Source organism: Haematobia irritans, chromosome 4 (assembly GCF_050003625.1).
Source record: "Haematobia irritans isolate KBUSLIRL chromosome 4, ASM5000362v1, whole genome shotgun sequence".
NCBI classification, from domain to species: Eukaryota; Metazoa; Arthropoda; class Insecta; order Diptera; family Muscidae; genus Haematobia; species Haematobia irritans.
This window is the reverse complement of record NC_134400.1, coordinates 213610068-213628583: the sequence shown is the minus strand read 5'-3', so window position 1 is coordinate 213628583 and position 18516 is coordinate 213610068. Positions and strand designations below refer to the sequence as shown.

At 27.8% G+C, this 18516-nt stretch overlaps 1 protein-coding gene across 3 annotated transcripts in view; it reads right to left on the bottom strand.

Annotated features, from left to right (window-relative positions):
- corn (microtubule-binding protein cornetto) overlaps positions 1-18516 on the bottom strand; it is a 110639-nt gene that overhangs the window by 62947 nt on the left and 29176 nt on the right. For 2 of the 3 annotated variants that reach the window (XM_075304139.1, XM_075304141.1), the window contains exon 2: positions 3339-3390. The gene's annotated coding sequence lies outside the window, so the exon portion shown is untranslated. Of the gene's footprint in view, positions 1-1364; positions 1512-3338; positions 3391-18516 lie in introns of all 3 variants that reach the window. The other variant, XM_075304140.1, reaches the window with a different exon arrangement.

Sequence of the window (18516 nt, the reverse complement as noted above, 5' to 3'; positions counted from 1 at the left end):
ATATTAGTTCATGGAAATTATTAAGTTTTAGTTACAACTTTTCAAATAACAGAAAGATTTAATCACTTCAATACTTTACGTTTCTTATACCTCATTCCACGTTAACTAGATTATTATTATTAGTTTATTTAAAATCATAATAAATTATGAAGATAAAAAAAAATTTAACTAGATTTCAACTGTCATTTGTGGGATTTCATTTTCATTTTTCATTTATTACGAGTATTCTCCAAAGTAATATGAAAAAATATAGAAAATTTTTTCATAATTTTATTTCCATTGAAAATTTTGTCACAATTTTATTTCCATTGAAAATTTTGTCAAAATTTTATTTCTATAGAAAATGTTGCCAACATTTTATTTCTTTAGAAAATTTTGTTAAAATTTTATTTCTAAAGTAAATTTTTAATTATTGATATTATGATATTTTCGACCGATTGTGCAGCATGTACTTTACTTTATTTAGAGTTAATGCCATTTAAAAATGTTACACTTTGGCATTTTTCCCCTTGATATTTAGATGTTGCTGCTGCAGTGGATGATTTTCCATTTTTTGTTTTTTTTCTTTTTTCACTTTCAACTTAACTATAAATGTTTAGATTTGAATCTAGAGAGGCTGGCTGGTGGTACAACCACACCAAAACAAATCAACGAAAGAAAAAAAATGGTGCATGAAATCCTAGGGATTTTTGTTGTTTCTTTTTGAAACTTTAATGCCAACATTGGTCCGTCCATCCATTCAATAGATGGGAAGGACCGTGTAAAGTGAATGGTACCTACTATATAGGTTGCTAATCTTGCCCCATAGCAATGTTTATGGGACTATGACTGTTCGATGTTGTGGTTTGAATTTTTTACTTTGAAAATTATGCTGTTTTTTGTAATTTGTGTAGTTTTTCAATTTAATTTAATTACAAATGAAACACTGTCTAGGAAACACACACAAGTATTCGTTCACTCGGTTATGTGGGTAGAGTCTTTCGTAGATAGATTTTTGTGCAACATGCAACAAATTCGTTGAAGCCAAAGGGGCAACAATATTTAAGGTTTAAGCGAGGGAGTATTGTCGCAGTGATCGTGCAGCATTTCGTTATGGCTGATTAAATTCAAAGCATAAAAAACGAGAATATTTTAGATTGTTGAGACACTTCTAAAGTGTCATAAATTCGTGAAATATCTTTCAGTTAATCCATCTTTGGGAATTTCCATATGAAGTCGTTTGGGGGAATCTTATGCGGGAGAGGGTTGATTCTGATCTGCCTCGACCGATGGAAATGGCTTTCATATTTTTAAGCAGGAAGATTGAATAGATTAACTTAAAAATATGGGGGAGTGCTTTAATTAAATTAAGTTCTTTTTCTCACCATAAATCGAAAAAAATCTATCGTTGATTGGAACATATGATAACATGTTTGGAACTCCATCCAGATGGAATGATTTGGTTAGGTTGGATATAGTTGTAGCCACGGTTGCCACATTTGGTAGAGTTCTATCAACAATTGTGATATTTTCTACAAAAAAAAACAAAATTTTCTATTGAAATAAAATTTCGGCAAAATTTTCTGTAGAAATAAAATGTTGATACAATTTTCTATAGAAAAATAAAATTTTCTATAGAAATAAAATTTTGACAAAATTTTCAATAGAAATAAAATATTGACAAAATTTTCTATTTCTTTTTTTGACAAAATTTCCAATAGAAATAAAATTTCTATAGAAAATTTTGTCAAAAATTTTTGACAAATTTTTCCATAGAAATACAATTTTGACAAATTTTTCTATAGAAATAAAATTTTGACAAAATTTTCTATAGAAATACAATTTTGACAAATTTTTCTATAGAAATAAAATTTTGATAAAATTTTCTGTAGAAATAAAATTTTGACCAAATATTCTATAGAAATAAAATTTGGACAAAATTTTCTATAGAAATACAATTTTGACAAATTATTCTATAAAAATAAAATTTTGAAAAATTTTTCTATAGAAATAACATTTTGACAACATTTTCTATAGAAATAAAATTTTGATAAAATTTTCTATAGAAATACAATTTTGACAAAATTTTCTATAGAAATAAAATATTGACAAAATTTTCATTTTTTTTTTACAAAATTTTCTATAGAAATAAAATTTTGATAAAATTTTTTATAGAAATAAAATTCTGACACATTTTTCTATAGAAATAACATTTTGACAACATTTTCTATAGAAATAAAATTTTGACAAAATTTTTTATTCAATATTTTGCATAAATAAAATTTTGATAAACTTTTCTATAGAAATAAATTTTGACAAAATTTTCTGTAGAAATAAAATTTTTACAAAATTTTCTATAGAAATAAATTTTGACAAAATTTTCTGTAGAAATAAAATTTTGACAAAATTTTCTATAGAAATACAATTTTGACAAAATTTTCTATAGAAATACAATTTGAACAAAATTTTCTGTAGAAATAAAATTTTGATAAAATTTTCCATAGAAATAAAGTTTTGACAAAATTTTCTATAGAAATAAAATTTTGACAAAATTTTCTATAGAAATAAAATTTTGACCAAATTTTTTATTCAATATTTGCTATTGAAATAAAATTATGACAAAATTTTCTGTAGAAATAAAATTTTGACAAAATTTTCTATAGAAATACAATTTTGACAAAATTTTTTTATAGAAATAAAATTGTGACAAAATTTTCAGTAGAAATAAATATTGACAAAATTTTCTGTAGAAATAAAATTTTGACAAAATTTTCTATAGAAATAAAATTTTGACAAAATTTTCTATAGAAATAAAATTTTGACAAAATTTTCTATAGAAATAAAATTTTGATAAAATTTTCTATAGAAATAAAGAAATAAAATTTTGACAAAATTTTCTATAGAAATAAAATATTGACACAATTTTCATTTTTTTTTTGACAAAATTTTCTGAAGTTTTCTATAGAAATAACATTTTGACAAAATTTTCTATAGAAATACAATTTTGAGAAAATTTTCAGTAGAACTAAAATTTCGACTAAATTTTCAGTAGAAATAAAATTTCGACAAAGTTTTCTGTAGAAATAAAATTTTGATAAAATCTTCTATATAAATAAAATTTTTACAAAATTTTCTATATAAATATAATTGTGACAAATTTTTCTACAGAAATAAAATTTCGACAAAATTTTCTGTAGAAATAACATTTTGACAAAATTTTCTATAGAAATCGAATTTTTACAAAATTTTCAGAAGAAATAAAATTTCGACAAAATTCTCTATAGAAATTTTTTATAGAAATAAAATTTTGACAAAATTTTACAATTTAACAATAAATTTCGAACATTTTCTATACTTACATCAAGTTCCTGGTTTTACATTACATGCAATTCTATTTCACAATAGGCTTTTCTGTAAGAATAGGAGAAATAGATAATATTAGAGTTAGTTAATAAAAATACATAAAATTAACATTATATTCCCATCCTAGGGATTTAGCAAATAGTAATAATTGTTACTTTCTTTACTCAAAATGTACATAAAAATTTGGAAAGATCCCAAGAGAAAGAGAAATGCTCGAGACACAAGTATTGCTAGAAGTATAACCACCATTCAAATAGATTAAAAAAAAAAATTTACTTTTTAGAATTGAAGCCACGATGCTCTATTCAGGCTTTGTATTATTGAATTCATCCCACAAAAATCTTAAATATTTCCAACACACAAAATTATAAAATGAAGACATTGCCCACTAAAAACCCTTTTTGAAAAATGTTGAAGTTCTAATACTTTTATTGATTTATAGCCCCACCATCCATATCCAATTATTACAAAATAAAACAACAAAAGAAAAAAAAATCTCCCATAAACGAATGCATATCACGCAAAAACAACTTCTGGGTTACCATGGATAACGATGAAAAAACGACAATAAATAAACAATAACAACAACAATAACAAATAAACTTACTAATATCACACGATTGTCTGATAAGAAATAAAAATAAAACGAATTTCCAAAAGTGATTTTCTGGTTAAACTTTTTTAGATTTACACATTTATGACATGCAAATGAATTATAGGTGGCTCCCTCCCATTATGTCCTAAAGACCCATTAAACAAAATCAACCAAAGACAAAAACAATCTTGGGAAGTGAATTTGGTCAAGGGATTTGGTCTATCGGGGGATTTGAGGATTGTGGATGTGACATGCATTGCGTGGTTAAACTTGGCAAAGTTCTTCAACACATGGCTGCCGCCTAAGGGTTTTTTTCAATAGATTCCACTATGGTTATGGGACGTGCTTGACAAAGATATTTGAATTTGTTTTAATTATAAGACAAACAATTATAAGAACATTAACAACAACAACAAAAACACGAATTTATTAAATGCCATGACAATAAACGAAAGATGTTGAAGAGGAAATCGATAAGCTCCTTGTCAGCACTTTTTTATCTATTGTTTTAATTGGGACCAAGTATACTATGCCGATTACATATTATTTAGATCCATGACATTGTAGTTGGCCCATTACATTTTCTGGCATATATGGGCATTTCCATAATTCTAAGCATTTTATTTTTACATCGAAAAAAATAATAATGTGGTGGGCACAAAGTTTTCTTGCCCTTCAAAAAATACGAATGCGATTTTTGCTTAGCATAGAAGAAAAATTTTTGGTCTTCAATTTCGAAATTAATTAATCCAATTAATTTTTAATTGAAATTTCTTCGATTAAAAAAGTTTTTCTACAGAAACAAAATTTTGACAAAATTTTAAAATGCAATATAATTTTGACAAAATTTCTAGAGAATAAAATTTTCCTAAAATATTTCTATAGAAATAAAATTTCTATTAAATATTTCTATAGAAATAAAATTTTGACAAAAATTTCTATATAAATAAAATGTTGACAAACTTTGCTATAGAAAAATTTCTATAGAAATAAAATTTTGACAAAAACTTCTATAGAAATAAAATTTTACCAAAATTTTCTATAGCAATAAAATTTGTACAAAATTTCTTATATCATAAAATTCTTACAAAATTTCGACAAAATTTTCTATAGCAACAAGATTTTCTATAACAATAAAATGTTTAAAAAATTTTCCATAGAAATAAAATGTTTACAAAATTTTCTATAGAAATAAAATTTTTATAAAATTCTCTATGGAAATAAAATTTTGACAACATTTCCTAAAAAAATAAAATTTTGATAAAATTTTCTATATAAATAAAATATTGACATAATTTTCTATGGAAATAAAATTTTGAGAAAAATTTCTATGGAAATAAAATTTTGAGAAAAATTTCTATAGAAATAAAATGTTGACAACATTTCCTAAAGAAATAAAATTTTGATAAAATTTTATATAGAAATAAAATGTTGACAAAATTCTCTATAGAAATAAAATTTTGACAAAATTTCCTAAAGAAATAAAATTTTGACAAAAATTTCTATGGAAATAAAATGTTGACAAAATTGTTTTTAGAAATAATTTTGTCCAAATTTTTTATAAAAATAAAATTTTTATAAAAATTAGTTTGTGACAAAATTTTCTATAGAAATAAAATTTGGCAAAATTTTCTATAGAAATAAAATTTGGTAAAATTTTATATAGAAATAAAATTTTGACAAAATTTTCTATATCTATATGACAAAAATTTCTAGAGAATACATTTTTCATAAAATATTTCTATAGAAATAAAATTTTCATTAAATATTTCTATTGAAATAAAATTTTGACAAAATTTTCTATATAGACAAAATTTTCTATATAGACAAAATTTTCTATATAGACAAAATTTTCTATAGAAATAAAATTTGGACAAAATTGTTTATAGAAATAAAAATTTTCATAAAATATTTCTATAGAAATAAAATTTTCATAAAATATATCTATAGAAATAAAATTTTGACAAATTTTTTTATAGAAATATAATTTTAATTAATTTTCTATAGAAATAAAATTTTCATAAAATATTTCTATAGAAAAAAAAATTTGACAAAATTTTCTATAGAAATAAAATATTTCTATAGAAATAAAATTTTTAAAAAAATTTTATAAAAATTAATTTTTGACATAAAATTTAAAATAAAATTTTAATTAATTTCCTATGGAAATAAAAATTTTCATAAAATATTTCTATAGAAATAAAATTTTGACAAACTTTTCTAAAGAAATAAAATTTTCATAAAATATTTCTATAGAAATAAAACTTTAACAAACTTTTCTATAGAAATAAAATTATAATTAATTCTCTATAGAAATAAAAATTTTTATAAAATATTTCTATTGAAATAAAATTTTGACAAAATTTTCTCAAAAACAAATATTTTCATAAACTATTTCTATAGAAATAAAATGTTGACAAAATTTTTTATAGAAATAAAATATTTCTATAGAAATAACATTTTTAAAAAATTTTTATAAAAATTAATTTTTGACAAAATTTTCTATAGAAATAAAAGTTTGGCAAATTTTTTTTGTGTTGAAATACAAGTTTGACAGAATTTTCTATAGAAATAAAATTTGGAAACAAAGATTTTTTTGATCGATAGTTTTTTGTAATACTAGAGACATTTCTGTAAGAGGTTATACTAAAAAAAACTCAACCCTTTATGGCACTACATCCAAGTTAACTCTATTTGAAGTTATGGAATTGTTATGTTTTGACAAAGTTTCCTTGATAATTTAATATGTTTTGGTGTATGTTAGTTAAATGGACTAAAAAAGTGTTAATGTTATACACAATTAAAGTAAAAAACAAGTAAGGAAAGTCTAAAGTCGGGCGGGGCCGACTATATTATACCCTGCACCACTTTGTAGATCTAAATTTTCGATACCATATCACATCCGTCAAATGTGTTGGGGCTATATATAAAGGTTTGTCCCAAATACATACATTTAAATATCACTCGATATGGACAGAATTTGATAGACTTCTACAAAATCTATAGACTCAAAATTTAAGTCGGCTAATGCACTAGGGTGGAACACAATGTTAGTAAAAAAAAATATGGGAAACATTTAAATCTGGAGCAATTTTAAGAAAACTTCGCAAAAGTTTATTTATGATTTATCGCTCGATATATATGCATTAGAAGTTTAGGAAAATTAGAGTCATTTTTACAACTTTTCGACTAAGCAGTGGCAATTTTACAAGGAAAATGTTGGTATTTTGGCCATTTTTGTCGAAATCAGAAAAACATATATATGGGAGCTATATCTAAATCTGAACCGATTTCAACCAAATTTGGCACGCATAGCTACAATGATAATTCTACTCCCTGTGTAAAACGTCAACTAAATCGGAGTTAAAAATTGGCCTCTACGGTCATATGAGTGTAAATCGGGCGAAAGCTATATATGGGAGATATATCTAAATCTGAACCGATTTCAACCAAATTTGGCACGCATAGCTACAATGCTAATTCTACTCCCTGTGCAAAATTTCAACTAAATCGGAGCAAAAAATTGGCCTCTGTGGTCATATGAGTGTAAATCGGGCGAAAGCTATATATGGGAGCTATATCTAAATCTGAACCGATTTCAACCAAATTTGGCAGGCATAGCTACAATGCTAATTATACTCCATGTGCAAAATTTCAACTAAATCGGAGCAAAAAATTGGCCTCTGTGGTCATTTGAGTGTAAATCGGGCGAAAGCTATATATGGGAGCTATATCTAAATCTGAACCGATTTCAACCAAATTTGACACGCATAGCTATAATGCTAATTCTACTCCCTGTGCAAAATTTCAACTAAATCGGAGCAAAAAATTGGCCTCTGTGGGCAAATGAGTGTAAATCGGGCGAAAGCTATATATGGGAGCTATATCTAAATCTGAACCGATTTGGCTGATATTTTGCAAGTTTTTCGAGACTCATAAAATATTCGGATGTACGGAATTTGAGGAAGATCGGTTGATATACACGCCAATTATGACCAGATCGGTGAAAAATATATATGGCAGCTATATCTAAATCTGAACCGATTTTTTCCAAAATCAATAGGGATCGTCTTTGAGCCGAAACAGGACCCTATACCAAATTTTAGGACAATCGGACTAAAACTGCGAGCTGTACTTTGCACACAAAAATACATCAACAGACAGACAGACAGAAGGACAGACACACAGAATTTGATAGACTTCTACAAAATCTATAGACTCAAAATTTAAGTTGGCTAATGCACTAGGGTGGAACACAAGTTTAGTAAAAAATAATACCCTGTTCCACAGTGTGGCGCAGGGTATAAATATGGGAAACATTTAAATCTGAAGCATTTTTAAGGAAACTTAGGTTAGGTTAGGTTAAAGTGGCAGCCCGATTAAGATTCAGGCTCACTTAGACTATTCAGTCCATTGTGATACCACATTAACTAAAAGTACCTATTACATATGGGCACTTCTAGTTTTAACCGCTGAACCTTCTTGATTATTTTTCTTTGTTGAACCAACCAGATTGTTCCAAAAACATTAGCAGACTGCTTAAGTTAACGTTTTCCAGATCCGCCAGTAATCTGAAGCTATATGCTCCTAAAAGTTGCTTGCGCTTTACACAAAATGCAGGACACTCACACAAGAGGTGTTTAATTGATTCTTTTTCCTCCGCATCATGACAGCTCATACAATAGTCATTATACTTCGCGCCAATAGTTTTTGCAAAATCTCCTATCAGGCAGCGACCCGTTATAGCAGATATCAGGAGTGATATCTGACGTCTCGAGAACATTAGCATATCTAGTGTGCGGTTTAAGTTGAAATGGGGCCATATTTGCTTGGTGTCGTTACAACCCTTGCAATTCTCCCATCGAACATTTGCCATCATAACAGCCTTCTCACGCAGCATGAGCTTGCAGGAAACTTCACAAAAGTTTATTTATGATTTATAGCTCGATATATATGTATTAGAAGGGAAAATTAGAGTCATTTTTACAACTTTTCGACTAAGCAGTGACGATTTTACAAGGAAAATGTTGGTCGAAATCAGAAAAACATATATATGGGAGCTAAATCTAAATCTGAACCGATGTCAACCAAATTTGGCACGCATAGCTACAATGCTAATTCTACTCCCTGTGCAAAATTTCAACTAAATCGGAGTTAAAAATTGGCCTCTGTGGACATATGAGTGTAAATCGGGCGAAAGCTACATATGGGAGCTATAACTAAATCTGAACCGATTTCAACCAAATTTGGCACTCATAGCTACAATGCTAATTATACTCCCTGTGCAAAATTTCAACTAAATCGGAGCAAAAAATTGGCCTCTGTGGTCATTTGAGTGTAAATCGGGAGAAAGCTATATATTAGAGCTATATCTAAATCTGAACCAATTTCAACCAAGTTTGACACGCATAGCTACAATGCTAATTCTACTCCCTGTGCAAAATTTCAACTAAATCGGAGCAAAAAATTGGCCTCTGTGGGCAAATGAGTGTAATTCGGGCGAAATATATATATGTGGGAGCTATATCTAAATCTGAACCGATTTGGCTGATATTTTGCAAATTTTTCGAGACTCATAAAATATTCTGATGTACGGAATTTTAGGAAGATCGGTTGATATATACGCCAATTATGACCAGATCGGTGAAAAATAGCTATATCTAAATCTGAACCGATTTTTTCCAAAATCAATAGGGATCGTCTTTAAGCCGAAACAGGACCCTATACCAAATTTTAGGACAATCTAAAACTACGAGCTGTACTTTGCACGCAAAAATACATCAACAGACAGACAGACGGACAGACAGACAGACGGACATCGCTAAATCGACTCAGAATTGAATTCTAAGACGATCGGTATACTAAACGATGGGTCTCAGACTTTTCCTTCTTGGCGTTACATACAAATGCACAAACTTATTATACCCTGTACCACAGTAGTGGTGAAGAGTATAATTACTAAATTCGTATATCACACAAAAAGTTTAGGAATTTCTAAAAATTTGTAAGTTTTACTACAAATACGCCCATCTTGAACTACGTATGACACTGAGAACAATTTTTGAATTTAGAACTTCAATTTTTCATTCATGCTACGAAATTTTCAATTTTTTTAAGTTTTTTCATGGGCGTTTTGGTCAGTTTTATATATATAAAAACTGACTGAAGAATATAAAAACTGACCAAAAAGTTAATTAAAAATCTTTAAAAAAAATTGAACAAATACATTGGTCATAGAAAAAATTCCAATAACTATGAAATTTAGTTTAACAATTGAAAAAATTATGTGCAATAAATTTTCTCGAAAAAAATATCTACTTATTTTTGTAAAATCAGAGTGATATCGGCGTTTGTAATAAAATATAGTTACATTTTTCTAATACAAAAATGTAAATTTTCTAAAATTAATTACAATTTTCCTTCCTGGTGGGTTCACAGTTTTTTGGGTGTACAATTGCGAAACTGCAGTCTTCAAAAGGCCTTAGAAAATGCACATTTATATTTTTTCCGACTTTGTGTGGAACGCTCCATATGTAGCAGTCCATTTTAATTTAATATCATTGCAAGCTTGGAGTATTTGTTTTTTGTTTTTAAGATGTTAAATCTACTAAATTATTTCCGCATCAGCAATAATGTATGGAGGCTTGTCTACTCATACGTTATGCTTTTGGGGTAATTTATTTAACCACCTTTGTTTTGGATTGCAATGCAACCATGATCTCCATTAATTCTATGGGACATTTTTTTATTATTTTGAAAAATGAATTTTCTTATGAAAACAAACAAAAAATCACCTTAAAATGTGGTATCCTATGATTATCTAAAGGTCATAAAATATGGATTTTTTTTGTTAATATTGTAAAACACCATTTAGGGAAAGTGTTGGCTAACATGTAAACAAAATTGCACTCAGAGAAATTGTACGACAAAAATATTTTTAGTGGAAAGGATACAGCCAAGATACTATGCCCAACCAATACCAGCATAGCTTAATGCGCAAAAATTCGTAACAAAGATTTTAGTTTTTTATGATCGTAGAAAATCTTTAGTGCTAAATTTTAATTAAATTTTACTGCATATATTTCCAACTCAACAATAAGATTAAAAATAATTAGTTATAATGTCACATTGACTTTGTTTCCGAATCATAACAAAATGTTGATTTCTTAAGTATTCTATAAATATGGCAATTTGCAGCAAGCAGTTTACATGTTACTCTCCTTTGTTTTTACAGTGTGAGTGGTACATGGTATTGTTGTTGTTTTCTTTTTTTTTCGGCAAATCCTCTCAGCCATTCACAACAATAAGCTTAAATACACACTGTGTTGCCAGGCATGAAGCAAGTGATATTGAATAGCATACATCTCTTTAGTTGTTGTGTTTAACACAACTAAAGCAGCTGTAAACTCATTCATAGCATCTCGAGCATCTTCTCAGTTTACCAACATACTTGAAACTTCTTGAACTAATTTGGTTTTGTTTATAGAATAAATTAAACAAAAAAGCAACAATTATTCTTTTTGAATATTTTACACTACTACATATTGAATTTGTTCATTTGTTTTACAACTAATTTAACATAATGTTTTGTATATTTTGTATTATAATAACTAACATATCAACAATATTTTTTCAATTAAAATTTTAATTGTATTTTAAAAAATATTTAATTTCTTTTATCTAAAGAAAAATCTATTACAGAAATTATGTGATATATCAATTTAAAAAATTAATTAGACTATATGGAAACCTGTAACGATAAAAACCATACACAGAAAAAAACAAAAATTCACGAAAATTGATTGAACAATTTTTTCCATTGTTTAAGTCCAATCTTCTATGATCGTAGTCATAAGGAAAAACATCTGTGATATTTTAATTTAGTTTTGTAATTATTTTTGAAATTATTTTAAATATTTGTTTAATGTCGTGGTGTTCCTGTGCCGTTACTTTTTACAATTTGAAATTAATTTTAAAAAATATGACAAAAGACTTAATATTTCAATAAAAAAATCATCCCAGAAGAAGTTGGAAATCACCAACGAAACGTCGGATGTAAATATGAAATAAAGTATTTTTATTTGCATATTGAGAGACCTTGAAAGCCCATTTTAGAACAGATCTAAAAATAACCCAAAATAAAGAATAAGAAGGTCGGTCGTACCAAAAAATTTAACAACAAAAAAAATTAATAGTATTAATTATTATTTTAATTGATTTTCAATTAATTTTTTAATTGAAACTATCATTTCTGTGATTGAATTTCAATTGAAAAAAAAAAATAATTGGATCAATTAATTTCGTGATTGAATCAGAAAAAAATTTTTTTTATTTGTATTAGGAAGATCTGTGTGTGGACCTCAAATGCTAAAATGCTTCTTCCGGGTTTTTTGAAAGTCAGTTTTTCTCGATTTGCAGTTTTCACTTTTTTCCATAACCGATGGACGGTGTTTATGAAAGCAAACATAACCGGCATAATCGGTTCAACCGGTTTTCTTAAATACACATAACGTTTGAAAGGAAAATCTAATTTTATTGTCATAAAAAATCTATAAAAAAAATAAATCGATAAATTATTAATAGTTGGACACATTTTTGGAAGTGTTTCCATGGCAGTTTCTTAAAATATCCAGATGTATTTCCCTACACAGAAAAAAAATTCACGAAAATTTTTCCAATAAAAATCTTAATTGAGTTTTAAAAAATATTCAATTAAAAATTTAATTGATTCAACAAATTTTTAATTGAAATAAAAATCAATCACACAAATTAATATTATCAATTAATTTTTTAATTGGATCAATTAATTTTTTAATTGATACTATCATTTCTGTGATTGAAGACATTTCAATTAAAAAATTAATTGGATCAATTAATTTCGTGATTGAATCAGAAAAACGTTATTTTGTGTGTATATGTGACATTAAATTGGCAATTTTACAATGCATATATAAAGGGTGGTTAAAATTTCAAGGGCCGATGTTGATTTTGAATAAAACACCAACTATTTAGGAAATTATTGTAATTTTATTTTATTATGATATATTGGTATTACTCAATTATACATGGAACAAAATATTGGCCAAATGGATGCCGCGACCTCGGTGGCACACCTTCATCCGATGGTCCAAATTTTCGATGACGCTGAGGCATAATGGAGGTTCTATGCCTTTAATGTGCCGAATTATCTCATCCTTTAGCTCTTGAATTGTTGCTGGCTTATCGACGTACACCTTTTCTTTCAAATAGCTCCAAAGAAAAAAGTCCAACGGTGTCAAATCACATAATCTTGGCGGCCAATTGACATCGCCATTACGTGAGATAACACGGCCATTGAATTTTTTGCGCAAAAAAGCCATTTTTTCGTTAGCTGTGTTGCTAGTGGCACCGTCCTGCTGAAACCACATATCGTCCACATCCATATCTTCCAATTCGGGTCATAAAAAGTTCGTTATCATCTCACGATAGCGAACACCATTCACAGTAACTGCCTGACCGGCCTCATTTTGGAAAAAATACTGCCCGATGATACCGCCAGCCCATAAACCGCACCAAACAGTCACTCTTTGTGGGTGCATTGGTTTTTCGATAATCACTCTTGGATTCTCATTCGCCCACATGCGGCAATTCTGTTTATTGACGAATCCACTGAGGTGAAAATGAGCCTCATCACTGAAGATAATTTTCTTCGAAAATTGATCATCCACTGTTGTCATTTCTTGGAACCATTTAACACGTTGTTGGATTGTGTATCTCTCCATGGTTCAAATTGAGTAAGTCTGAAATAGAGAAATGTCAAATAAAATTCGGAAAAAAACTTGGCGTTTAGGAGTGGTTCACATTCAACATTGGCCCTTACAATTTAACCACCCTTTAGAAACCGAAAACCGGTTTTTGAAGCCTTGAAAATTGAACATTTTCGGTGGACCGAAAATGGAATTTTCACAAACACCGTGGAAGCGGTGTAAGAAGATAAACCGGTCCACCGGTTTTGATGACTCTAGTATTACACAGAAAAAAAATTAATTTTAATTAATTAATTTTAATTGTATTAATTAATTTCGTGATTGAATCAGAATTTTTTTTTGTGTAGAAGCCCAAAAGTGGTGTAGCTAATTTAACAGTCGACTCCTTCCCACTTTCGACTTTCCTTTCATATTTTAATGTAGTGCTTTACACCTTGTTATGTGATGTGCTGAAAATTTGTGTCCAAGGAATTTTAGAGCTGCAACCCAAATGGAATCATAGGTATTTTTGGTGTGTGCTTTAGTTAAATCAAAGAAAAAAAAAAAAACAAAAAAACATTTCCATATACGGTCTACATAGATTTTCTTTCTGTCGGCAAATTGTCTGAAATTCATTGCTTTGGAAATGGAGGGAAGTGATTGTAAATTGTGTTGTGTAGTTTATTTTTCTTCGACTTCTCTTTTATTTATATTTTTTTATTACAAAAACATTGGGAATGCTGCTCTATGGCGGCGGCGGCAGTGCTTTCACAACAACTCTGTATTCACATTTTCTAAGTTTCTATGGCTTTAGGAGGAGACTGACGATACGAATTAGTTTAGCACTGGGTTGGTTCCTTCTCGATTTTTTGGAATTTGCTTTTGGTTAATGATTTGCTTCTTCATGGTTCTTTCTCATTTTTGTACATTGCATTTTATTACACAAAACATAAAATTAATTTACAAAATATTTTGAATGTGTATTAACCAGGGCTGTGGAGTCGGAGTCGGAGTCGGAGTCGGAGTCTTGGAGTCGGAGTCTGAAGATTTTGCTGGAGTCGGAGTCGGAGTCGTAAAAATTTTGCTCGACTCCGACTCCGGCTAAACCAAATTTTTTAAAATACTTCACATTTTTGTAACTAAGCAAGTTTTTACGCAAATTAGTTTCCATTGCTTTATCCATTCGATCAATGTACAGCATGATTGTAAATGAAAATCAACTTCCAATTACGGCTATCTTTTTATGTTTCCTAGAATGCTAGACTAGCAGATAGGCTGGATCGATCCATTTTAATGCCCATATCAATTTATTTGAAATATTTCGAACAATCGAAATTATTTTGTTTAATTTTATCTTAAGGCCATATACATATGTGGAATATTGACAGAAAAATGGTCAAAATGTTATTTCTATAAAAAGTTTTGTCAAAATTTTATTTCTATAGCAAATTTTGTCAAAATTTTATTTCTATAAAAAATTTATTCAAAATTTTATTACTATAGAAATATTTTTTTCTATGGGAAATTTAGCCAAAATTTTATTGAATTTATTTAAATTGAGTCAAAATTTTGTTTCTATAGAAAATTTTGCAAAATTTAGTTTGTTACACAATTTTTTTTTTCAAAATTTTATTTCTATTGATAAGTTTATTTCTATAAAAACTTAAATCAAAATTTTATTTCTATAGAAAATTTTGCCAATATTTTATAGTAATAGATTTTTTTATTAGAAAATTTGGTCAAAATTTTATTTCTATAGAAAAATTTTGTCAAAATTTTATTTCTATAGAAAATTTTGTCAAAATTTTGTTTCTGTAGGAAATTTAGTCAAAATTTTGTTTCAGTAGAATATTTTGCAGAATTTTATTTTCTACACAAAATTTTTTCTTAAATCATATTTTTATTGAACATTTTATCAAAATTTTATTTCTATAAGAAAGAATTGTCAAATTTTATTTCTATAGCAAATTTTCTCAAATTTTTTTTCTTACTGATGCTCACTGAAACTCACTGCTATAAAAAATGTTCAAAATTTTATTACTATAGAAATATTTTTTTCTATATAAAATTTAGCCAAAATTTTATTTATATATAAAATTTAGTCAAAATTTTGTTTCTATAGAATATTTTGCAAAATTTTATTTCTATAGAAAATTTTGTAAAATTAATACACAATTTTTTTTTTAATTGTATTTCTATTAATAATTTTTTCAAACTTTTATTTCTATAAAAAATTTAGCCAAATTTTATTCTAAATTTTATTTCTATATATTTGGTCAAAATTTTATTTCTATAGAAAATTTAGTCAAAATTTTATTTACTAGACAAAAATTTTTCCAAAATTGTATGCTTACTGATACTCACTGCTAAGTCGAAAACTTGTAGAAATGACTCAAATTTTCATATTTTTCAATGAATGAATCATAAATGCATTTTTGCGAAATTGTCTAAACAATTATAAATATTTCCCATATATTGCCCGAGATTTTGTAGAAGTCTGATTTGAGATTTTATCAAAATGTAGATCTAAATACAAAGTTGTGCAGAGTATATTATAATCGGCCCACCCGACTTGAGACTTTCCTTGCATTTTTATTTTTTGTTAAAATTGTGTTACGTCCCATAACGTTAGTTTTAAATTTTAAGTACATAGATTTTGTAGAAGTATATACAATTTTGCTTAAATAGATTCAGATTCAAATTCATGCATATAGTTCGCAACAAATTTAAAGGATTTGAGATAGTATCAATAATTTTGGTCCACAAATACATATACTGTTGGTATCTTCTCATATTATGATGGTTTATATCATTATTTTATTTATTAAACATTGCCCTAAATTTGAAATATAGAGTTCAATTGGCATCTAAAGTGAAATTAAGACCTTTTTTTGCACACATAAATAAATACGATACTTTATATCGATCCACTTACGGCACCCCCACAATAGAACTACAAATTTGTGGTATTAAAATGAGATTTAGTTATATTACCCGGAGTCGACTCCGGAGTCGGAGTCGGAGTCGAGCTGATGAAAAATGCTGGAGTCGGAGTCGGAGTCGAGCAAAATTGGCTCGACTCCACAGCCCTGGTATTAACAACAATTCACCAAATAGGTGATTAGTAGATTTTAGACTCTGTATTTCTGTCGTTTTTAGTTTCATAGATATATGAGTGTAAAGGTTCTACACTATTTACACTACAGTCTTTACACTAAAAGAAATACCTTTAACAATTCACAAAAAATGAATCATTGTTTTACAATTTTAGTTCGGAGGAAAGTTTTATTTATTTTGTTGTTTTTGTTTTTTCTTTTGTTGTATTTGCTTAAAATATTATTCCATAATATTTTCCTTTCAGCTGCAAGCCAAAAGAAATTGTACCCATCATGGCTGTCATTGTGTATACCATCGTTTTGTAATGGAATAACGAATTTTGAGGCTGATAATTAATTGAAGTCAGGCCAAAACATAAATCAATTCATTTCACTTAATTGAATTATTTAATGCCAAAAAATTGAATTTTTATTAAAATGGCTATTTTATAATCAGAAATGGCGTTTAATAAAACTAAAATAGAGGCGATTCGTGGTGCTATACATCATGATGATGCACTTTTTCTGTAAACATTGGATAAATATATGATTCAATGACATTTTAACGATTTTTATTTTAGCCATGCATACTAAAATACACCCAACAATTTTATTTGTGTAGGTTCGTTGAACAAACTCAAGTATTACAGCACCGGCTAAACTACCGCCCCCTCTAATATACCACAAGTATTAATTTAGCCTGACATTTTTTTTTTTTTGCTACCAAATCTCCCCTTTTGTAAAACCACAAGTGACCTTATACTAGGGTGGTGGAGGAGGTATGGACGAATGACTGAATACTGAACTAAGCCAACTGACTGACAGATGGTAAAGACGCCAAATTACAGTATTTGTAAAAACGTTGTAAAAACGTTTTTCTCTGCCGATAACCAACCAGCAATGCTTGGCATTAGTTCAGCTTACTTTGGATAGTTTTTGGTTTAAAAACGAATATCGTATATCAAATTACTAATAGGGTTATTGTCACCATAATGGTTTTACGTCAAACTCTAGACAAATTGTAAAAACCACTGATAAAAATACTACCTTCGTTGTAATAAAAAATTTTTGGAAAATCCAAAGTACGCACAATAAAATAATTCTTTTCTCCGTAACGAAATTTAAGGCCAACGAACTTTTCTTTTAGTGCTAAAGATTTTTCCAGAAAATTTAAAAAACCAAAAATAAAAGGAACGTTGGTAAAAAATTTGTGCAATGTAAAAATACAGTCGACTCCGCTTTACTGAAACGTTAAAAATGCAGCCATTTAATTTCAGTTATCCGAAGTTTTTGCTAAAGCGGACTACGGATAACTGAAAAAAACTTCCAGTAATGCGAACTTCGGATAACTGAAAAAGTTTCAGTAAAGCGGACTCCGTATAACTGGAAAAAAATCCACTCAATTTCAGTTAACCGAACTTATGACCAATGCTATGTACATAAAATAATAAAAACAAGGTGTTTGATTCCGTCACAGGTTTGTGTAGGAAAATTGGAATTCATTTATTTGTGATTTAGAGTGATTTAAACTGTTTTGAAAGTGCCATCTTCACTTGAAATAAAGCGTTCTCAATACGGAGAAGAAAATGTACTCTCTCTCAATAGCGAGAATGTGGCATTTTCAGTAAAGCGAAGTCATACTAATGTGACGAAACTCATTTGAACACAAAAAACTTTTCAGTAATCCGATTTTTTCAGTTAAGCGGAGTTTCACTAAAGCGGAGTAATTTAAATGAAATGGACAGAAAAAACAACTGGG